This window comes from Convolutriloba macropyga, chromosome 12 (assembly GCF_964194025.1).
Source record: "Convolutriloba macropyga chromosome 12, txConMacr16.3, whole genome shotgun sequence".
In the NCBI taxonomy this organism is placed as follows: Eukaryota; Metazoa; Xenacoelomorpha; order Acoela; family Convolutidae; genus Convolutriloba; species Convolutriloba macropyga.
This window is the reverse complement of record NC_134479.1, coordinates 24635738-24660084: the sequence shown is the minus strand read 5'-3', so window position 1 is coordinate 24660084 and position 24347 is coordinate 24635738. Positions and strand designations below refer to the sequence as shown.

The 24347-nt window shown below is 36.0% G+C and overlaps 1 long non-coding RNA gene across 1 annotated transcript; it reads right to left on the bottom strand.

The window, feature by feature from the left end:
* Positions 1 to 244: 244 nt before the first annotated feature.
* Positions 245 to 6982, bottom strand: LOC142351037 (uncharacterized). The gene is made up of 2 exons (XR_012760936.1): positions 6833 to 6982; positions 245 to 627 (listed from the first exon to the last, which is right to left on the bottom strand). It is a non-coding gene; the product is annotated as an uncharacterized LOC142351037 (long non-coding RNA).
* Between the last annotated feature and the right edge of the window lie 17365 nt (positions 6983 to 24347).

Below are 24347 nucleotides of genomic sequence, written 5' to 3'. Positions count from 1 at the left end.
CGATCGACGGAAATTGACTGAACAAAAAAACCACCTCAGCATACTTCTACTCCGTCATATAGTTACTAAAGTGGACCGGAAGACTAAGAATTCGAGCTGCCTCTCACTCCATTATAGCGGATTTTATCGGAGCATTTAATATCTAATGATTCATATACGAATTCGAATGGAAATATAGCTGGTGAAATTTCGAAAAAAAATCATCTTCTTGATTAATAGTTCTCGTTTATTTTGTGAACAAAAGTTTTCAACAGTAATCCGTAGAATTAGTTTCTCCCCATAACCAAACCTCAACCACTATAACCCAGTGTCTCCTTCACTGAGCGATAATGCCGCCTGCAGGCGTTTTTCTTAGCTTGCGCATCTTCCTCTACAATACACTCGTTCCGTATTTCTCGGAGCCGACGTCTGGGTACTGGATCTTGATTTTCGTCATCCCAGGCATCCACTTTGTTCTCGATGCACTCGATGCACTTATTTGTCACCTCTTGAGTTTCTCCCTTTGTTGGAAGTTGAAACAAAATTTTCTCCTTCTGATCCATGTACTTTTTGTTTGCAAAAGCGCAATTCACGATCACAAGCATGCACAATGAAATTTTGATCTTGATGTCCATGGTTGGTTATTACCTATGTCAAAATTTTTGGCTCTTTTACTTTCATATTATTGTTCATATAATTACCTTAAATGTTGGGGTAAATAAGGGTGATTGACCTCCACTGTGCTTACCAGAAGGAGCGTTCTTTAAAATTTTCAATAAGCTTAAGCTGAGCATACTTTTGTGAAAAGAAACAACAAAAGTTAGATCATTTTTGGAGGTGAGTCCCTAGTAATTTAATTTTTGAACTTAAAATCTCACAAAATTATATCAAAAAACATTTTGTTCTTCCTTTTCTAGCTAAGCCAACGGTTTCCAAAATATTTGACTGTCAATCAACAAACAAATGTTTTGCCCTTGAAACCAGCATAACCGGTTGCTGGAAATAGCCATGATTTTCCAGATTAAAATAGCCATGATCAGATTTTCCAGATTAAAAGACCTCTGATCAGACATTCCAGACCAAAATGACCTCTCATCAGATATTCCAGACCAAAATGACCTCTGATCAGATCGAACCCAGACCTTGGTCCAGACAATAGTGCGTTTATGATCAGACTCGAATTCGGACCGTTTTTGGGACTATAAACAGACTATGAAAAAACTTTTCAGACCAATGTAACCGCTTATCAGACCAAACCCAATCCATTGTCCAGATCATTAAGCGCTCGATCTGCTGTCCAGACCCTATAATTTCAGTCTGGGAACATACGGATGTGTGTTTTAGTGAGTCTGATCATAACTCAATTTGGGCATGGACCTCAACCTGTGCGGTTATGAAAGGGGCCAAAATCAGAACTTCATAATGGATCTACGAATGGTAACAGAACTCAGAAAAATTAAAATTAGTCTCCATTTCGCCAAAAAAAATTGATCAAAAAAATCTTCCAATTCAAACATATAGTTTACTTGAACGTTTGGTGTTTAGGCAGTGGATGTTGCTACATATCAGTTTTCTATTTTGAATTCTGAAGTATATTTGAGTTAATTGATTTGTGCAATAAAAATAATTAACTGAAGCTGCAGGGTATTGTGCAGAAATTAGCTCGCCTATGAGGAAGTTTTGCTGGCCTGTGTCGCTGAACGTGGCTCATTTATGTTGCAGGGTTAGTGTATCTATGGGACAGACTTTGGTTCGACCGTAAGTACTGGTGCCTTTATGTTGCTCATTTTAAAAAACTATGTTGTCATAAATCAAGACAAACGAAAACCTCACCATTGGTACATCCAAAACGCTCTAGTATTTATCGGACTGCTCCTCAAATTCGTAAGTAATCAAAACCTCCTTTACCGCAAAGTTGTTTCATTGAAATCAATCAGTTTAACCTTCGAAACAAGCTTTTGAAAAAGGAAACATAATTGTTCAGATTGTTTTCCATGTAGATTTAAACTGACGCTTTTCAATTTTTTTGTGTTTTGTTGGAAAGGTCGTCAGCCATCTGATTTTATCTTAGGATTTTTCGAAAAGCATTTGGTACAAAACATGTAAAAAAATTTTTAGTAGCTTTTCCAATGTAAGCTATTCTTAGCTGAACTCTTAGGAAATTTTTGTTTTTTTGCCACAATTTTTGAATAAGCGAAAATTCCAGACTGAGATTTTGTTCTTTTGTTTTTTTTTCTGAAACCAGTATGGTTCCCTGGAATCAGATTTTTTTAAAACGTTCTTTTGAAAACTTTAAAAGTTCAGAAGCTCATAATTCTATTCTCAGAAACAAATTATTAAAAACGTTTTCCAGACAATCGTTTCAGTCTTTCAAGATCTTCATGTTGGTACCAGTTTTAAATTTCTATACGCAAAAAATATTGAAAAGGCAAAATGACTCAACAGAATAAAAAACATGATAGCAGGAAGTTCCAAGCCCATTTCAATGAAGGTTGGAACATTTTTTTAAAAATAAAAATAATTTTTGTGTAAAAGCGTTTTAATGACAAGTTCACTTTGCGTCCTGCGGAGATTTAAGGAAACCTATCTAGTTTTTTGTCGAAAACTTGTTGTCGTTTTAACTCTTGAAAATGCATTTGAAGTAAACAATGGATTATAGAGCTTTGCGATTTTTTCTCTTTTCCGACCTACTAGCGTAAGGAAAGCAACGACAGGTCAAGTCAATAGGAACAAACATTTAATGTTTTATGCCTTAAGTAATGGTTATTCTGCTTCATTACAATGAGTTTTCACAAACTTTTTTTTGATTTTTGCACTTTTTTTCATTATTCATGTTCTCTTTCTCCCGTGGTCGCAATTTTGATAGGCCAGTTATCACATTGTTGTCAATTAAAAGAAAGCACAAATAATACATTAATTTTCAGAGAATCGATTATGGCTTTTACTCCTTCGACGCCGTCTTCTAGCTGAATTTATGGGAGATTTTCTGGCGTTCGTCTGTACTCATTTGACATGTTTTGAATAAATATAGTTCAAGTGACTTCGTTTAGATCAATAAAGGTCTCTATCAACTGACTTCTTTATGATGTCTGCTAAATTTTTTCGCGACTTTGGAATCCAATGTTTTTGAAAAAAGATGTAATTCTATTTCCGTTTTGCTGTTCTTTTTGCCTAGTTGTTACCTAGTCTCATTAACTGCTGGTCGCATTTCAAAGTATCGATGTTGATGAAAGGATTCGAACATATCCAGGGTTTGCAGTTCATTGCTTAGTGGTTTAATGGTTTTGACAGTTATTTGCAAAATGCATATTAGTTTGTTTGATATTTTTCTGTTTATCGTTTTGTAGTAGATGTATGAAATCTTCAGCAAGATGAAAAATGTCTTTATTCATAAAAAAATAAAGAACTTTTATTGTTTTTTTGTTAGATAATATTTTTATCTCTTCAAAAGTTAATTGTTTTCGAAAACTTTAAATGTATTTTTTGACTGTTCAAATTTTGTACTTTTCCTAAAACTTGTTTCCGAGTCCCAGTTTTCAAACGTCACAAATCTGATTAACAGTGTTCAAAGAAAACGCAGTTGATTCTATTTTGTTTGTTTAAGGTCTTTAACGCTGTTTTCTTGAAAATTTTAGTGGATTTTTTTGGCTGAGTTTGTCTTTATTTTTGTAGATGATAGAAAGATTCTGGATAGTGATGGGTCTCAAAGCATTCATATTGTGGTATGAATGAACAAAAACCCTTCAAAGATTTCAATTGATATCTAATGCTTTTCATTATTTGAAGATATTTGTTTTCATGAAAATAAACATATTTTTTAACTTTGTTTTTTTTTTGCTACTGGTAATCATCAAAGACCTGCCCCTTTGTATTTTTCCAGTGAGGATTAAAATAGCTTGTTTAGTTCAGTTTTATTTTTGATTTTGCTTTTTTTCAAACAATACCTTGAGTTTTGTTGTTATTTGATTTTTCTGTTTGTGATGTGGCGTAGTCTTAATAATGGCAGGTCATTGGCCTAGCATAGGATAATTACTTTCTTCCGAGTGATTTGAGATGGAAGCAACCTTTTTTTATTACGACAACTATTTTTGTGAGTTTACTTACTTACTCAAAATGTGAGATTACTTGAAAGTTTTTCTCTTTCCTCATCTGGCAGTCAAATAAGCCAAACTTGTGGACAAGCGGGGTCGAAACAATATTTGCAAACGCAAATTACCGAGCCTCCTTTTTGAAAATAAACCGAGTTTCTACAGTGAATTTTTGCTGCGCATGAAGTTCATTGGAAATTCGTGAAAAATTTTGAAAACTCAGAAAGTAATTTATTTTGAAAGTAATAAAAAACAAATTTTTTAATTATGTAGTGAAGCTTGAAATTACAACGTAACGTTGACAAATAGATAATATAAGTTTTAATGAGTTCTGGAAAGGCAGATTTTTACGGTAATATCACGGTTCTTGCACAATTAAAGCTTTTTATAACAGAGTCTTCTAACTGGGATCTGTTATAGTAGAATCCAATTAGATAAACCTAATACTTTGATTTGTCTCTTAGCCGCAGCCACATTGTCTGAAGGTAGCCTAATCGTCCCGACTCGAACTTTTGGGGGGAAGAACCATATACTCAAATGGTTTTCTTTTTTTTCTGGTTCAGTCAATTTTGGCGGATCGATACATCCATGGTAGGTAATCGTGAGTTGTTTAATTACAAAGTCTTTCAAGAATCAAATTTGAAAGTCAAAACACTTTTTTAACATTGATCTTTTCGAAAATTTATTCAGATTTAAATTTTTTGCGATTATTTGATAATAGGGTGTGATTTTGTTCACGTCTAGTGTCATCATTGCTAATTTTTAGATTTCTTCGTGTCAAAATCTTAATTCAAAACTGTTTTTAAGAAAGGAAAAATTTTGCGCTTTGCAAAGAGGAGTAGCGAGAAAACGGCTAGTTTTGGGCTCATCTGAAGATCCGATATCTCCTGGACAGCACTTTTTTAATACCGTTTCACTTTTTTTCTGTTTTTCTCCTTTGACAAGTACTTTTCACATCGAAGTTCTGTTATTGGAAAGCCCCATCTATGGCCAGGGTGGCCGACTGAAAGTTTGTTTTTCAGTTTTTTTGTTTTCAGGGAGACATGGCTTATGGTTTCTTTACTCTGGTATTTTGTTTTTGTAATTTTTAAAGAGTTTTCCATTTTGCCTGAATTTGTTGCATTTTTCTGGTCCTACCACGTAGCCTTGTTAATTGAAAAAGCTATATGCGTTCTAAATCAGAATATGTGTTCCTGCTTGATGCTTTCAATACAAACATAAGATTTTGTTGAGACTTTGAAAATAATTTTCGATAAAAGAATTTGAAAGTTATCCGTTTCTGATCTAATTTCTGTGGATTTATAGGTCTGTCCCACAAATAACAAGTCCATTTTGATTAATATTGAACCAAAAACAATTTGGTTAGTGTTTTAAATCTCATAACTATTGGTTTTATGACTTTGATGATATGAATTTTCGTTTTTTTAAACTTTTGGATAGTAAATCAAAATTTTGGCTCTTTTTCAAAGTGTTGTCATTTTATAAAATTGTTGAAAGTTCCGCTTGACGTTGAAAAAAGGTGAGCAAAAACAATTTATCAGGGAATAACTTATGGCTTTTTCACTTTCTTCTGTCACTTTTCTATTGAATAATTATGTTAATGAACAATCTCATTAGCTTCCAATCATTGGCATCCAGGGAATTTAACGTGTTTAATGCTTTCCGTTAAAAGCTTTTGGTTTTATTAGCCATGATTCATCGATTTGTTTTTCAAATTCAGTTACTTTTGTATATCAGTTCAATTTTGTTGTTTTTTTTAAGTCACTTCACCAAAATACTGAGAGATTTACTGGTATTGAAAAAAAAACAAATTAATATACCCAAAATTTTCCCAGAATACATTATTGCTAAAAGACTTTGACACTTCTCTGTAGCATTTTTAAAACTCTTATATGTCCCCGTAATTGTTGTTTATTAGTCCTAAAAAATTTTCTGATTGATGACAGATCTCAATAGCTTCCTTTATTGGTCCAATTAACCTATTCAATGCGGTCAGCTGGTAGTTTTGCTGATGTTTTTACTTGCCTTCAAGTTTGTACAATTTTTTTTGTTCCCCTTTCTGTCATCATAAAATTCATCAATGGGAGGTCTCTTTTTTGCTTGTGATTCAAACTTCAATCTCTTTAATGGTTTTTACGGCTGATGTTTTATATCCTGGACACTCTTCGTTTTCTTAAAAATTGCACTGCAACTTAAATTGACTTTCAGTGAAAAAGCAAGTGAGCATATACAGTTTCACATTCATATGTTAACTGAACTAATAAAAGTAATAAATGATGATAAAACCAAATAATTTTCCGATAAAAAGTGATGTTGTTAATGGCTTCCATACTTTGTGTTTTCGGCAATGTTCGTAAATTTTTCTCTATCTGTTGTTATTTTTTTAATCCTGTCCTATGACTTATTCTCACCAAAGACATATTCCTTGAGGACTTATTTTTAAACTATCAGGAATTTAGGTTAAAGGCTATTGGTTTTTGTTACTAATGAAATTAATTGGTTTCCAATTTGATGGATTTTTGAACCTCGCCCATTTTTTGTTGGTTGGTTATCTATTCCTTTTGATCTCAGTTGCAGTTATTTTCAGAAAACTTTGGTTCTTAAACATTTATACCTTACTTAAGGTGTCAATACACGTTCGTAAATATTGTACAGAAAATGAAAAGATTAGAGATATTCACAAGAACGAAGCCATCTTAAAATAAACTGTTTTGAGTCTGTGTATAAAAGGACGTGTGTTTCAATTGAAAATTTGAGAAGCTTACCAATTTATTTGATTTCTTTTAGCTGGAAAACAACTCTTCTAATGAAATCCTGAAAAATTTCTGAGTAATCTGCGAAAAATCTGATCAATACACTTCAAAATTCAAACGAAACAGCGTTAACTGTGAGCTAAAACAGTGTTTTGCACATGTGAAGACAAATCACGGCCGGGTTATGGAAGATCATTTAGTGCTATCGTCATTTCCGCTCAATTGTGTTCAAACTTGAAAGAAATGTGTCTCGTTCAATTAATCTACATACGGTTTTTAACCATTCAAATACTTCGATCGGAAACTGTATTATGCAGTCGGTAACAACGTTCCTGATCTGGTTAAAAACCATAGTTATATATTTTCCAAGAAAGAAATGCCGCTAGGAAAACAGGTCATGCGAAGCCAGGAAGACTTGTTTATCTGTGCCAGTCATTTCTCCTTCAAAACAGAAACTATCGAAAGTTAGACGTTAACGAGAAAGTAGGAGAGAAAAAGAAGCTTGAAAAATGTTGGAAAGAATGGTTATAAAAATTTTGACGTTAATTTTAACTTTTCTTCTACAGCAATGATAATAAGATTTTTTCGCAATGTTTGTCCAGCCCTGGTATAATTGTACTGAACCCACGTTGAAGTGGTCAGGGTTGGTTTCGTGGGTAGTTAGGCAAAATAAACTTCAAGACAAGCATATATTTTTGGTTAAGTCGATTTAGGCCGATAGATGTGTTTGTATAATGGTGATCATTTGAAAGCCAGTTAATTTTAGAATTTATTGCCAATCTTTTTTTCGAATTCTGTCTTAGGATTCATAGACTTTTGAAAACTCGAATGCTTTTCATAATTTAGCTTACTTTTCGCGTATGTTTTATGAGAGAATCGTCGTTTTTTGAAACTATAGAAATTGTACTGGAGAGAGCCTAAAGACATGGAAAGCATAGAAGATCTCAAGCAGTTTTAGATTAGTTTCATGGAAAAACCCGTACCTTACTCCAAGTGCGTTTCAGTACTGGGCCCCCGGACCAAAGTGTCATAGAAAATCAGTACTGATTCATCATATTCCAATAGTAGAACGTTAAATCAGTACTGAATCATAGTGTCACAAGGGTAAAGTTACTTTGCATTATATGTTTAGACCAAATGCAGAACCATTTTTTTAAATGAAACTATCATGAACATAAGGAACGCAGTTTTTTTCAATGTCTATAATAAAATTATAAAAAATTTGAAAATTTTGAAATAAGTGGAAATTCTTATATGACGCGCTAGGAGCATGATATAGCGTTTTATATCGCGTTTAGCAAAAACTACAACAGAACAAGCCGCGCGTGTGTGTGTTTGTGTGTGTGTTAGGGGGGTAGTTTGAATGTAATTTGCGTTTTACTACCCCCTACCCGTCTAGGGTAATTAAAAAAGAAATGCGTCTACAAAGTCCCAAATAAAGACTCCGAGTTCTCGCTATTTTTGCTACATAATCAAAGTACCAAAGTTTTGAATTATAACGTTCAATATATTCCACCACGCAAGGAAACCCATTGATTTCTGTACATTAGAGCATTTGATGTTTTTGAACAGTCCTGTCTTTTGCTCTGCGTTGAAGATTGAGTGCAATGACATTTGGAAATTGAAGTGGGAGGTGCAGATTGAAAGGAAGCAAACATCCCAAATTCAACAACTTCAATACAAACCCCCCCTTCAATCTGCACACTCCTTCAATCTGCATTCTCTATCATTTCAATATGAACCGCCCCCTACTATTATGACCTTCGATGAATTATTCCTACTTCAGAACTGGCGATCCCTTCCCACATAAGCGTTTCGAAGTTCAACACAAGAACGTGAACGTGGCAGAGTGTCCATCATCATCGTTCCATTGTACCACATAGACTCAACTGGTCAGAGCGTCTTTCCCAGATTGACCTGCGAATGTTCCTTTGTTAATATAGAGAATCTAAATGAACGGCCGAGCTCAGATTCGATGAGAGGCCCCCCCCAATCAACTCAGTGCTCATGGACAGAGGGACGGGACAGGACCGGTGGGTGGGGCGGGTAGAGGGGTTGAGGTGTTAGCTGCCGAGGACATGAAAATTGACCAAAAGTATGGTTTTTTGAGAGTTAAGTTAAATGTTATATCTGCAGTTTCAGGTCTGTTGTTGAGATTTTAACCTCAAAACATCATGAGTTTCCGACAAGTGCAAATCGTTTCCTCGGAGCAAGTGCTTTTCGCGAGTAGGCAAGTGGCGGTTGCAAGTGGCTATGACACACCAATCAAGCCAGCACCACTCGAATGTCGTGAGTTGATTGTGTTTTATAAATGTATAATGTAGTTCGAACCTCTTTATGGCGATACCAAAGATGAGGTCCACAACCCAAGACAGGAGTTGTCCGGACCGAATTGGGTCGCTGACACTGGTACCAGTTTACGAGTGGACCGAACAGACTTGGTCACACAAAACAGACAGAATGTGTTGGTGTGTGTGTAAATTTGTTTGTGTAGATGTGCGTTGTGGTATGTTTTTGTGAGTGGTTTGTATGTTGATGTGAGATGTATGTGGGGTCTTTCCCATTAAAGCCCCGTGAAACTACAGCCCCCCATTCTATTATTATTAGACGTACTTCGATAGCGGACTATAGATTATCTGAACACTAAGATGGTGGCGGGGGTAGGGGTTATAATGAGAAAACTGGGCTATCATGTGGGGTGCTATAAGTGGTGCGAACTTGCAAACCGTCTTCTTACCCTGCAGTCAGTGTTGTGAGGGATTTATATGCAACAATCCATTTTAACCCAATCAATTACTGGATTTTTTCTGTTCCCTCCACCCAGCTTAGTGAGCATAAACCTTTCTTGGCGCATGTGTTATTTTCTTACATAGTAGAGTGCTACAAAACAACATGTAATTAATAGCTGCGCCTTTTTTAAGATCTGTTCGCTCATTTTCATGATTTTTGAAGTGAAATTCGAGTAGTGATTTTAGTCACGCCGAAACAGGAAATGGAGGGAATAAGCGAGTGGTTTTGTGGCGTGAAAGTTTTTCGCTCTATTTTCAAAGTAGAGTGAGAAAACAGTGTTTGAACAAAAGATCGCTTTCTCGCTGGTGGATTCTTGTTCTTTTTTTCAATTTTTCGATCGTATTTTTTTTCTAAATGGTTTTCCCAATCCATTCATAGTTCATTCTAGGCCTTTTTTTGTTTGAATCAAATTTATTTTTCTCGCAGGTGGTATTTTGTACTCGCTAGCGGCATTTTGACATTCATTTTCTGATATTTTTTTATTTTTATCTAATTTTTAAAAAAAGAGTTTTCCCAATTCACTCAAAGTCTGTTTAAGGTCTATCGTCTCAAAATAAATGGTAAATACTTTTTATGAAGTTGAAAATGTTGATTAATAGCCAACTCGGCTTCTCAGTTGGCTATTATAGCGCTCCTGTGGTTTTTTGTTCACATTTGGCATTTGATTTTGATTTGCTGTTTTAGTTTTTTGATCTGTTTTTTTTTCGGAAAAGGCTTTTCCAATTCACTCTGTGATTCATATGATTACATATATATATATATATATATATATATATATATATATATATATATATATATATATATATCGAAATTTGTATGTGTACTTAATTATCAATCTACCCTCTATATTATATAGAAATCATAAATATATCATAACTAAGGTTATGACTTTTTAGTATTCACGTATAAATATATTCCCGCTAGTCTACTAAATTATTTCATACTTTGTTCATAATATTTTATTATAAGTAATCATAATCTCGTTTATCAATCTGAATTCAAGTTGCTCAGTAAACGTTTCTACTTTACGCTCGCCAAAGTCTAACTTGGATTTGCTCCGCAATTCCACTAATTAAATTTAGCTACGCTCACTAAATTCCGTATTCGCTTCGCGATTCCAATATAATTTTGGAATAGTGTATTCGCCACACTACTACAATTCTATTTGCTAAATTAACGTATAACATGGCGCAGTCAGCATTAAAGGACAGTGGCAAATCTCCACTCGGAAGACAGCCTTTCTGGGAAAAGGCAACTCTTTAACCTCCACTGCGATGGGAACATTGGAGGACACAGCTTAAACTTGCAATCCTTGCCCGTGAAGGAATTGAAGTGGATCTACTATTAGCTGATCCCCCCGAAAACGTAATTCTACCTCTTGAACCCGCCTACGAGGACGCAGTTGAAAATCCGACAGCACAATCGGAGCGAGATCGACGCACCCGTAATGAACAGGCAAAAACAGCATGGAAAAAATCTCTTTAATGGTTTTTACGGCTGATGTTTTATATCCTGGACACTCTTCGTTTTCTTAAAAATTGCACTGCAACTTAAATTGACTTTCAGTGAAAAAGCAAGTGAGCATATACAGTTTCACATTCATATGTTAACTGAACTAATAAAAGTAATAAATGATGATAAAACCAAATAATTTTCCGATAAAAAGTGATGTTGTTAATGGCTTCCATACTTTGTGTTTTCGGCAATGTTCGTAAATTTTTCTCTATCTGTTGTTATTTTTTTAATCCTGTCCTATGACTTATTCTCACCAAAGACATATTCCTTGAGGACTTATTTTTAAACTATCAGGAATTTAGGTTAAAGGCTATTGGTTTTTGTTACTAATGAAATTAATTGGTTTCCAATTTGATGGTTTTTTGAACCTCGCCCATTTTTTGTTGGTTGGTTATCTATTCCTTTTGATCTCAGTTGCAGTTATTTTCAGAAAACTTTGGTTCTTAAACATTTATACCTTACTTAAGGTGTCAATACACGTTCGTAAATATTGTACAGAAAATGAAAAGATTAGAGATATTCACAAGAACGAAGCCATCTTAAAATAAACTGTTTTGAGTCTGTGTATAAAAGGACGTGTGTTTCAATTGAAAATTTGAGAAGCTTACCAATTTATTTGATTTCTTTTAGCTGGAAAACAACTCTTCTAATGAAATCCTGAAAAATTTCTGAGTAATCTGCGAAAAATCTGATCAATACACTTCAAAATTCAAACGAAACAGCGTTAACTGTGAGCTAAAACAGTGTTTTGCACATGTGAAGACAAATCACGGCCGGGTTATGGAAGATCATTTAGTGCTATCGTCATTTCCGCTCAATTGTGTTCAAACTTGAAAGAAATGTGTCTCGTTCAATTAATCTACATACGGTTTTTAACCATTCAAATACTTCGATCGGAAACTGTATTATGCAGTCGGTAACAACGTTCCTGATCTGGTTAAAAACCATAGTTATATATTTTCCAAGAAAGAAATGCCGCTAGGAAAACAGGTCATGCGAAGCCAGGAAGACTTGTTTATCTGTGCCAGTCATTTCTCCTTCAAAACAGAAACTATCGAAAGTTAGACGTTAACGAGAAAGTAGGAGAGAAAAAGAAGCTTGAAAAATGTTGGAAAGAATGGTTATAAAAATTTTGACGTTAATTTTAACTTTTCTTCTACAGCAATGATAATAAGATTTTTTCGCAATGTTTGTCCAGCCCTGGTATAATTGTACTGAACCCACGTTGAAGTGGTCAGGGTTGGTTTCGTGGGTAGTTAGGCAAAATAAACTTCAAGACAAGCATATATTTTTGGTTAAGTCGATTTAGGCCGATAGATGTGTTTGTATAATGGTGATCATTTGAAAGCAGTTAATTTTAGAATTTATTGCCAATCTTTTTTTCGAATTCTGTCTTAGGATTCATAGACTTTTGAAAACTCGAATGCTTTTCATAATTTAGCTTACTTTTCGCGTATGTTTTATGAGAGAATCGTCGTTTTTTGAAACTATAGAAATTGTACTGGAGAGAGCCTAAAGACATGGAAAGCATAGAAGATCTCAAGCAGTTTTAGATTAGTTTCATGGAAAAACCCGTACCTTACTCCAAGTGCGTTTCAGTACTGGGCCCCCGGACCAAAGTGTCATAGAAAATCAGTACTGATTCATCATATTCCAATAGTAGAACGTTAAATCAGTACTGAATCATAGTGTCACAAGGGTAAAGTTACTTTGCATTATATGTTTAGACCAAATGCAGAACCATTTTTTTAAATGAAACTATCATGAACATAAGGAACGCAGTTGTTTTCAATGTCTATAATAAAATTATAAAAAACTTGAAAATTTTGAAATAAGTGGAAATTCTTATATGACGCGCTAGGAGCATGATATAGCGTTTTATATCGCGTTTAGCAAAAACGACAACAGAACAAGCCGCGCGTGTGTGTGTTTGTGTGTGTGTTAGGGGGGTAGTTTGAATGTAATTTGCGTTTTACTACCCCCTACCCGTCTAGGGTAATTAAAAAAGAAATGCGTCTACAAAGTCCCAAATAAAGACTCCGAGTTCTCGCTATTTTTGCTACATAATCAAAGTACCAAAGTTTTGAATTATAACGTTCAATATATTCCACCACGCAAGGAAACCCATTGATTTCTGTACATTAGAGCATTTGATGTTTTTGAACAGTCCTGTCTTTTGCTCTGCGTTGAAGATTGAGTGCAATGACATTTGGAAATTGAAGTGGGAGGTGCAGATTGAAAGGAAGCAAACATCCCAAATTCAACAACTTCAATACAAACCCCCCCTTCAATCTGCACACTCCTTCAATCTGCATTCTCTATCATTTCAATATGAACCGCCCCCTACTATTATGACCTTCGATGAATTATTCCTACTTCAGAACTGGCGATCCCTTCCCACATAAGCGTTTCGAAGTTCAACACAAGAACGTGAACGTGGCAGAGTGTCCATCATCATCGTTCCATTGTACCACATAGACTCAACTGGTCAGAGCGTCTTTCCCAGATTGACCTGCGAATGTTCCTTTGTTAATATAGAGAATCTAAATGAACGGCCGAGCTCAGATTCGATGAGAGCCCCCCCCCAATCAACTCAGTGCTCATGGACAGAGGGACGGGACAGGACCGGTGGGTGGGGCGGGTAGAGGGGTTGAGGTGTTAGCTGCCGAGGACATGAAAATTGACCAAAAGTATGGTTTTTTGAGAGTTAAGTTAAATGTTATATCTGCAGTTTCAGGTCTGTTGTTGAGATTTTAACCTCAAAACATCATGAGTTTCCGACAAGTGCAAATCGTTTCCTCGGAGCAAGTGCTTTTCGCGAGTAGGCAAGTGGCGGTTGCAAGTGGCTATGACACACCAATCAAGCCAGCACCACTCGAATGTCGTGAGTTGATTGTGTTTTATAAATGTATAATGTAGTTAATCGAACCTCTTTATGGCGATACCAAAGATGAGGTCCACAACCCAAGACAGGAGTTGTCCGGACCGAATTGGGTCGCTGACACTGGTACCAGTTTACGAGTGGACCGAACAGACTTGGTCACACAAAACAGACAGAATGTGTTGGTGTGTGTGTAAATTTGTTTGTGTAGATGTGCGTTGTGGTATGTTTTTGTGAGTGGTTTGTATGTTGATGTGAGATGTATGTGGGGTCTTTCCCATTAAAGCCCCGTGAAACCACAGCCCCCCATTCTATTATTATTAGACGTACTTCGATAGCGGACTATAGATTATCTGAACACTAAGATGGTGGCGGGGGTAGGGGTTATAATGAGAAACCTGGGCTATCATGTGGGGTGCTATAAGTGGTGCGAACTTGCAAACCGTCTTCTTACCCTGCAGTCAGTGTTGTGAGGGATTTATATGCAACAATCCATTTTAACCCAATCAATTACTGGATTTTTTCTGTTCCCTCCACCCAGCTTAGTGAGCATAAACCTTTCTTGGCGCATGTGTTATTTTCTTACATAGTAGAGTGCTACAAAACAACATGTAATTAATAGCTGCGCCTTTTTTAAGATCTGTTCGCTCATTTTCATGATTTTTGAAGTGAAATTCGAGTAGTGATTTTAGTCACGCCGAAACAGGAAATGGAGGGAATAAGCGAGTGGTTTTGTGGCGTGAAAGTTTTTCGCTCTATTTTCAAAGTAGAGTGAGAAAACAGTGTTTGAACAAAAGATCGCTTTCTCGCTGGTGGATTCTTGTTCTTTTTTTCAATTTTTCGATCGTATTTTTTTTCTAAATGGTTTTCCCAATCCATTCATAGTTCATTCTAGGCCTTTTTTTGTTTGAATCAAATTTATTTTTCTCGCAGGTGGTATTTTGTACTCGCTAGCGGCATTTTGACATTCATTTTCTGATATTTTTTTTATTTTTATCTAATTTTTAAAAAAAGAGTTTTCCCAATTCACTCAAAGTCTGTTTAAGGTCTATCGTCTCAAAATAAATGGTAAATACTTTTTATGAAGTTGAAAATGTTGATTAATAGCCAACTCGGCTTCTCAGTTGGCTATTATAGCGCTCCTGTGGTTTTTTGTTCACATTTGGCATTTGATTTTGATTTGCTGTTTTAGTTTTTTGATCTGTTTTTTTTTCGGAAAAGGCTTTTCCAATTCACTCTGTGATACATATGATTACATATATATATATATATATATATATATATATATATATATATATATATATATATCGAAATTTGTATGTGTACTTAATTATCAATCTACCCTCTATATTATATAGAAATCATAAATATATCATAACTAAGGTTATGACTTTTTAGTATTCACGTATAAATATATTCCCGCTAGTCTACTAAATTATTTCATACTTTGTTCATAATATTTTATTATAAGTAATCATAATCTCGTTTATCAATCTGAATTCAAGTTGCTCAGTAAACGTTTCTACTTTACGCTCGCCAAAGTCTAACTTGGATTTGCTCCGCAATTCCACTAATTAAATTTAGCTACGCTCACTAAATTCCGTATTCGCTTCGCGATTCCAATATAATTTTGGAATAGTGTATTCGCCACACTACTACAATTCTATTTGCTAAATTAACGTATAACATGGCGCAGTCAGCATTAAAGGACAGTGGCAAATCTCCACTCGGAAGACAGCCTTTCTGGGAAAAGGCAACTCTTTAACCTCCACTGCGATGGGAACATTGGAGGACACAGCTTAAACTTGCAATCCTTGCCCGTGAAGGAATTGAAGTGGATCTACTATTAGCTGATCCCCCCGAAAACGTAATTCTACCTCTTGAACCCGCCTACGAGGACGCAGTTGAAAATCCGACAGCACAATCGGAGCGAGATCGACGCACCCGTAATGAACAGGCAAAAACAGCATGGAAAAATAATTGTCAACGCATTATAGCGGTAGGCATATTATGCGGAGACAAACCGTGGAAACTCTGCGATCGAAAAGCATCGTCATTGATGTACTTGAGTCTGGGAACAGAAGGGCGGAGAATATTCAATTAAAAAAACTCGACTGTTGTTCTGGATGAAATTTCAACAAAAAATCTTTGGGATGTCTTGAATACAACTTTCATCCGAATTCACAACATCACTTTCGATCGATATCTCTTCCTTACACGGAAACAGCACAAGGGAGCGCCAATTGAAAAATTTTATGGTCATCTCAAAGAACTTTCGGAAAATTGCGATTTAGGAGAAAAAGGGGATACGATCATTAGAGATGTTTTTATCGCAAATATGCAAATGAAGATATCCAAAAAGAGCTCCTAAAGAAACGGTAGAACCTGACAAAGCATTGGCAATAGCAATTAATATCGAAATGGGTACTCTCAACCAGCTCAAAATGAATGCAAATAAAAATGAACTCAATTCAACCGTCAATCAAGTGCAGCTGATGCGCATCGCAAATGCTACCCCCTTTTCTACCATGAACACTACGGCACGGAAAAAGCCCACAACTTGTCATTTCTGTGGAATGAACTGGACTCCTGAGCATCGCAATAGATGTCCCGCTAGAGGAAAGAAATGCAATAATTGCGGTATTAATAATAATTTCACAAAAGTCTGTCGGAAACCAAAAAACCCTAATTCGTACCCAAAACCCAGGCCACGGGTTAATAATGTCGAAAAAGACGACAAAGCTGAAGACGTTAATCAAATTTTGATTGATTTTGATCCTGATTTGGAATCGACTTATTCATCGGATGAAGATAATTGCGTGGCTACAGTATCTTCGACGGAATTCACAACTTCAGTGGAGGCAATCAATCTCGCCGTAATGATACAGCAACAAATGTTTTGGTGGATTCGGGCAGCGTGTGCACGATAGTAAATGAATCATTGGCAACTTCAAATGTCTCCCAAGACCCAAATTCAAAGTGGATACGCGAGGCAAATCCTAAACAATTGAAAACTTTCTCCAACGAACCTATTCATACGCTAGGCACTCTTCAAACTTCAATTCAAAATAACAATTGGTACGCGAATCCAATAGAAATTCAAGTCGTGACGGATGGCCACCGCCCACTGTTAGGTAGAGATTTGTTTTCTGTACTTGGACTCTCAATTCAACAGTCAGATAATCAAACGACAATTAATCAGGTAGAACAAGAATACTGTCCAATCAAGACACAAATTGCAAATGATTTTCCTGATTTAATCTCCAGAGTCGGTAAGTCCAAAATACATATTGTTCGTTCAAAATTCCATAAAAATTACACTCCATTACACCAAAAAGGCCGTCGCGTTCCTATAAATCTGTTGGACAAAGTATCAAACGAATTGAAAAAACTCTCTCAACAAGGACATATTGAAAAGTTACATGAATGTTCTGATAAAAATTTTATTTCCCCTATCGTAATTACAGTCAAGAAGGACAAATCTGTAAAGTTAGCTCTCGATTCAAAAATTTTAAACAAATCAATACATAAAAATAAATACCAAATGCCAAACATAGACAGTCTTATCGATTCAATTTCACAGCACATTAACGATTCTAATCAGGGCGAAAACGTTTATTTTTCAACGATCGACTTAAAGTACGCATATAGTCAACTAAACTTCTATCCAGATACCGCACTTCATTGTAATTTCAATATCATTTGTGGTGACGCAACAGGTACGTATCGTTTTAAAACAGGATTTTATGGCCTTACAGATATGCCAGCGGAGTTTCAAAAGGCGATGGATTACACATTAGTTGGTTTGTCTAACACATATTGTTTTCATGACGACATAATTGTAGTTAGCAAAGGTAGTAAGGAATCGCATCTCAAATACGTTTACGATTGTTTGAGAAAACTTGAGGCTGATAATCTCCGAATTAACTTAAGCAAATGTCACTTTGCTAAACATCAGATAAATTGGCTTGGTTTCACTTTTTCACAAATTGGCTTGGTTTCACATTTTCTAAAACAGCAGCAATTGCGGAAATCAAAGCTCCAAAAGAACTGAAACAATTACGATCATTTTTGGGTAGTGTCGATCACCTAAGTAAGTTTATTCCTAATCTTGCAAAGATATGTCATCCTCTTCGGCCATTATTAAAGAAAAACGAAAAATTTAATTGGAATGAAAATCATCAAACGCATTTCGAGCATATAAAAACGTTATTGCGAATGCTACTGAAAACACTCATTTTAACCCGACACTGGAAACGCGAATCAAATGAGACGCATCCCGTCAAGGTTTAGTCGCCGCACTTGAGCAATTGGATTGTGAAGGGTGGAAAACGGTAGCTTTTGCGTCCCGATTCCTTAATAGCAATGAAGAACGTTATAGTATAAATGAACTGGAATTACTTGGGGTGGTTTGGGCTATTGAATATTTTAAATACTATCTTTTTGGGAAGAATTTTACTGTATTGACAGACGACAGAGCACTTCTTTCAGTCTTAAAATCTCATCGTTCGAATAAATCTTACAATAGTAGATTAACCCGATGGATCGATCGCCTGTTACCTTTCGATTTTAATATCGAACATATTCCTGGCACTGGATTGGGTTTAGTTGATTATATTTCACGCCAACCAAATCAAAAAGCAAAAAGCGTCACTCAATATGATGAGGAATTTATGGTAGCAACAATTTCCCGTATTCGCGACGCAATTAAATCTTTATTTAGTCACTCGAATAAAATTCCTTTCCATAAGCGGCACATAAACAATAAACACAAAACACAAGTACACAAGACGCGCGTCCACTCTTGCAAACCTGCTAAATGTAGCACGCATAATTCAAATGCCTCAAATAACTCATTCACTACTCCAGCTCAAGCAAATAATTACAATCGAAAATTCATTTCTCGCTTTAATTGCCACGCAAATCACTTGCTCAAATCTGACACTACACTCGCATCGCGAATCCAGTCGCAAAATTCTAATTGCCATTTAATAGCTAATTCTACACAGCAAATACTCCACATCAAAATGTCAGCAAAAGAGGCATCGCAAAATAATCCACCCACTTCACCACAAACCCCGAGAGTGACATTCCGCACTCAATATACCCCCATCTCATCTAAAAGAGCCGGACCCAGTAACACCCAAGCATCATCATCACCCGAGGTATATGACATCGAGCTATCCCGGGAGGAGATATTTGAAAATAACCTCAACCAGCTCTTCACTAAATCTTTCCTGGCGGTCCTCACTAGTAAGGACGCGCTGTTGAAAGAGATCCGCGACTGTGTCTGGATGATGAGGCCCGTTGCAAAGAAGTGAGCACGTACATCCACTCCTTCTGGAAGGATCTACATGTAAAATCTGGGTGTCTGTGTGTTGATCAACGCGTGGCCATTCCAAATTCTATTAAGGAGGCGGTGCTCGAATCCATCCACATGACGCACCCTGGTAGTTGGGGGATGGTCTCGCTCTCCCAATGTGCATGGTGGCCCTATATGCATAGAGAAATTTTAGCAAAAACATCCCCTTTGCGTCCCATGTGCAGATATTGGTAAGAATTTAAAACCTATCATACCCAAGTCTAAATGGCACCCACACAAAGCTTGTCAAGAACCAAACGAAGAAATACAGATTGATTTTGGGGGTCCGATAATTAATGATAAAGATAAAGATATTTATTTCTTAACATGTATTGACCGTTATTCCAAATAGCTTTTGAAGCTCATTTCGGCCCTCCCGCAAATACTCCTTTAAGGAATATTAGCACACTTCCATCAAGTTTAAATCTAACTTATGAAAAAATTGTTAATCACTATTTAGATGCTGAAACGGTTTCTGCGGAGGACTTGCTGGACGAAGCTGGATGGATCAGTGCTAACAGAAGCGATATCGCAATTGAACAGAAGATGTGTCAGGCCTCTTTAGATGCAGGCCAGCGCTACCGGGAATCAGACAACAAAGAGTCTCGTTTCATTACACACCCGCAAATTACGGATCCTATACCGAGAACGGAACAGTCCCTTAAAGCCAAGCTGGCACGAAAACTCCCAAACAAAAAACGAGCAAAAAGACAGTTGGCGGGTCTGTACGAAGTACTTAAGCCTGGATCTTTTGTTACGAAATCGTCACCAACGACAACGATCATCAACGAGCCTGGCAGATCCCCAGTAAAGGTTCGGGATAGTGATCTCGCAAAATTTGGGAGAAAAGCCGAAAGATCCACCAATTTGTGGGTATATGCCAAACGACGCCCTGCTCCTTACGAGAAAACAACGGAATTTAAAATCGCAAAACACAGCAATGATCTTAAGAAACAAAAGGGGGGCGAAATAAAAATCAGACTCCGTCAACGGGATACTACATCGGTAGTATCGTCTATAAACTCAAACGTATCGCGTGCGCTGATGGTACGAAAACCGACAAAACCGCAGCTCAAAAGACGACATAATGTTATCTCAGATGATTTTCACGAAGATGTGCCAGCTCCAGACCAACCATTGATTTCGATTGTACCGGCTCCACCTGTACCTGCATCACAAGTCTCACAATCACTGCATATAACCCCCGCACAGGACGATCAAACAAAAGGCCGCAAGCGCAACCGACACCAATTTTATGGATCCACGGATGCGGATATTTCCCCAACAAGTTCCCTGGCCTCATCAAGTTCAGCTAAACCAAAGAAGCGAAAAAATAAAAAAGACAAGAAAGCTCCAAAACAAGAACATTCGGTAGTAGCTCTTATCCAAAACGCCGAACAATCAAGAATCCCGTCACCACCTTGACCTGACTTACAATTGGGGCAAGTTTCACCATCGGACCCCAGAATTAGATATTTTGAGAATGAGCAAGAACGGGAAATGTCGGTGTGGGATGCAGAAAATGAACTATAATGAAAACATTCAAACTTTGAAAACTGAAATAAACTACAATTTCGTTATTCAATTATGTATTTGCTCTGTAATTACAATTTTCAATTTCACTTATTCAATTTGTTGTTCTCTTCCAATGTTAATTTAATTCATGTACTCGCTCTGCGAATCCATTCATATTCATATATGCAATTTAATTTATGTTTCTCAACTTGCCCATTTACACATTTTCTTTTCTCATTGTATTTTCCCTGCAAATTCAACTTTATTGGAATTTTCCAATTCAATGTGCTGTAATGGTCACTCTTATTTCTCAGTTCACTAATTCTTTACATATGCTTTGCATATACAAGTTCGTTCTTATAGTCAGTTAAATTGAGCATTTGCAACTTATTTTGAGTTATGTTTAACTCCTTACTTCTTGGTGTTGTTTGATTTTAAGATTGTAATTAAATTCCAATTTTTTGTCACGGGGGAAATGTGATACATATGATTACCTATATATATATATATATATATATATATATATATATAATATATATATATATATATATATATATATTATATATATATATATATTATATATATCGAAATTTTGTATGTGTACTTAATTATCAATCTACCCTCTATATTATATAGAAATCATAATATATCATAACTAAGGTATGAGTTTATATTCACGTATATATATATCCCGCTAGTCTACTAAATTATTTCATTCTTTGTTCATAATATTTTATTATAAGTAATCATAATCTCGTTTATCAATCTGAATTCAAGTTGCTCAGTAAACGTTTCTAGTTTACGCTCGCCAAAGTCTAACTTGGATTTGCTCCGCAATTCCACTAAGTAAATTTAGCCACGCTCACTAAATTCCGTATTCGCTTCGCGATTCCAATATAATTTTGGAATAGTGTATTCGCCACACTACTACAATTCTAGTTGCTAAATTAACGTATAACACACTCATAGACCGCTGTAGGTCTAGTTTTTTGTTTAGTCAATGAAAAATCTTTGAATTGTACGTCAGTACTTGTCCTGCTATTTTTCTTATTTAGGTTAATATGGTTGACTTTTGATCGTTGACGTTCATAAATGACCCTCAATTCAAATAGTTAGCTCCGAAGAGGATTCACTAAGCAATTGTTAATAACGATGGATAAGGGTTGTTCAGGGATCAAATGACATTTTTCGGATATTATTTTAATTCTTGGATCTTTTCTGACCATTCTTTTTCACTTTTGACTTCACTCATAGAAAATGCATTAGTTGACAACACCAAATGTTTTCTGAACGAAAATTACTCTGTTTAGATATAGTTCCGCACCTCGCCATGCTGTGGAGGGAGGGGGTTCGGTTCGAGTAAAGATGTACTATAATACTTTTTCAAATATCGCATTTTTTCTTGATAGAGACCCCGTTCAAAATCAAATTGCTAACTTTCTACATTTGTGCTAGAATCTTGCAAGATAACCATCTGGTGTCGACAGGTTTCTATGCCCTGCATCTGTTTTCAAAAATAACCCAGGTTGAGGTCCAGACCCAAATTTGCTTCTGATCAGACTTTCCAGACCGAAATTATCTCTGATCAGAATTTCCAGACGGAAATTCACCCTGATCAGATTTTCCAGACCCAAGTGACCTCTGATCAGACTTTCCAGACACAGAAGGTCTCTGACCAGACTTTTCAGACCGAAGGTGTTCTGATCAGACCATCTTCAGACCATGGTCCAGACTCAAATTCAGACCATTGCCCAGAAATTAATCAGACTATGATCAGACTCAAATGCGCTCGAAGAGGTTATGTTCAGACCCAAATGCGCTCGAAGAGGTTATGATCAGACCCAAATGCGTTCGAAGCAGTTATGATCAGACCCAGTAGCGCTTGCAGCTATTTATGATCAGACTGAAGTGCGCTCCAAACCGGTTCTGATCAGAGTAGTAATAGAGTGAGTGATAGTCCCCGGGAGGGGGGGGGGGGGGGTGGGGATCCCATGTATTAAGATAGGGTATAGCGGTATTTTCGGAGTAGGGTCCCCCTCCATGTATTAAGATAGGGAATAGAATCTCCATGTATTAAGATAGGGTATAGGCGCGTACATGTTTTAAGATTAGGAATAGAATCTCCATGTATTAAGATTAGGGATAGAATTTCCATGTATTAAGATTAGGAATAGAATCTCCATGTATTAAGATTAGGAATAGAATCTCCATGTATTAAAATTAGGAACAGAATATCCATGTATTAAAATTGTGTATAGCCGCCATGTATTAAGATTAGTTATAGCGGACGACATGTATTAAGATTAGTTATAGCGGTAGACATGTATTAAGATTAGTTATAGTAATCGACATGTATTAAGATTAGTTATAGCGGTCGACATGTATTAAGATTAGTTATAGCAGCCGCCATGTAATGAGATTAGGTATAGTCGCCATTTTATAAGATTGGGTATAGCCGCCATGTATTAAGATTAGTTATAGCGGACGACATGTATTAAGATTAGTTATAGCGGTAGACATGTATTAAGATTAGTTATAGTAGTCGACTTGTATTAAGATTAGTTATAGCGGTCGACATGTATTAAGATTAGTTATAGCCGCCATGTATTAAGATTAGGGATAGCCGACCCCATGTATTAAGATTGGCTATAGCAGCCGCCATGTATTAAGATTAGGTATAGTCGCCATGAAATAAGATTGGGTATAGCCGCCATGTATTAAGATTAGTTATAGCGGACGACATGTATTAAGATTAGTTATAGCGGTAGACATGTAATACGATTAGTTATAGTAGTCGACATGTATTAAGATTAGTTATGGCGGTCGACAAGTATTAAGATTAGTTATAGCCGCCATGTATTAAGATTAGGTATAGCCGGCCCCATGTATTAAGATTGGCTATAGCAGCCGCCATGTATTAAGATTAGGTATAGCCGCCATGTAATAAGATTGGGTATAGCCGCCATGTATTAAGATTAGTTATAGCGGACGACATGTACCAAGATTAGTTATAGCGGTAGACATGTATTAAGATTAGTTATAGCAGTCGACATGTATTAAGATTAGTTATGGCGGTCGACATGTATTAAGATTAGGTATAGCCTACATGTATTAAGATTATTTATAGTCTACATGTATTAAGATTAGGTATAGTCTACATGTATTAAGATAAGGTTTAGTCTACATGTATTAAGATTAGGTATAGTCTACATGTATTAACATTAGGTATAGTCTACACGTATTAAGGATAGGTATATTCTACTCGTATTAAGATTAGGTAAAGAGTACATGTATTAAGATTAGGTATAGCCTACATGTAATAATATTAAGTATAGTCTACATGTATTGAGATTATGTTTAGTCTACATGTATTAAGATTAGTCTACATGTATTGAGATTAGGTATAGTCTACATGTATTAAGATTAAGTATAGTCTACATGTATTAAGATTAGGTTTAGTCTAC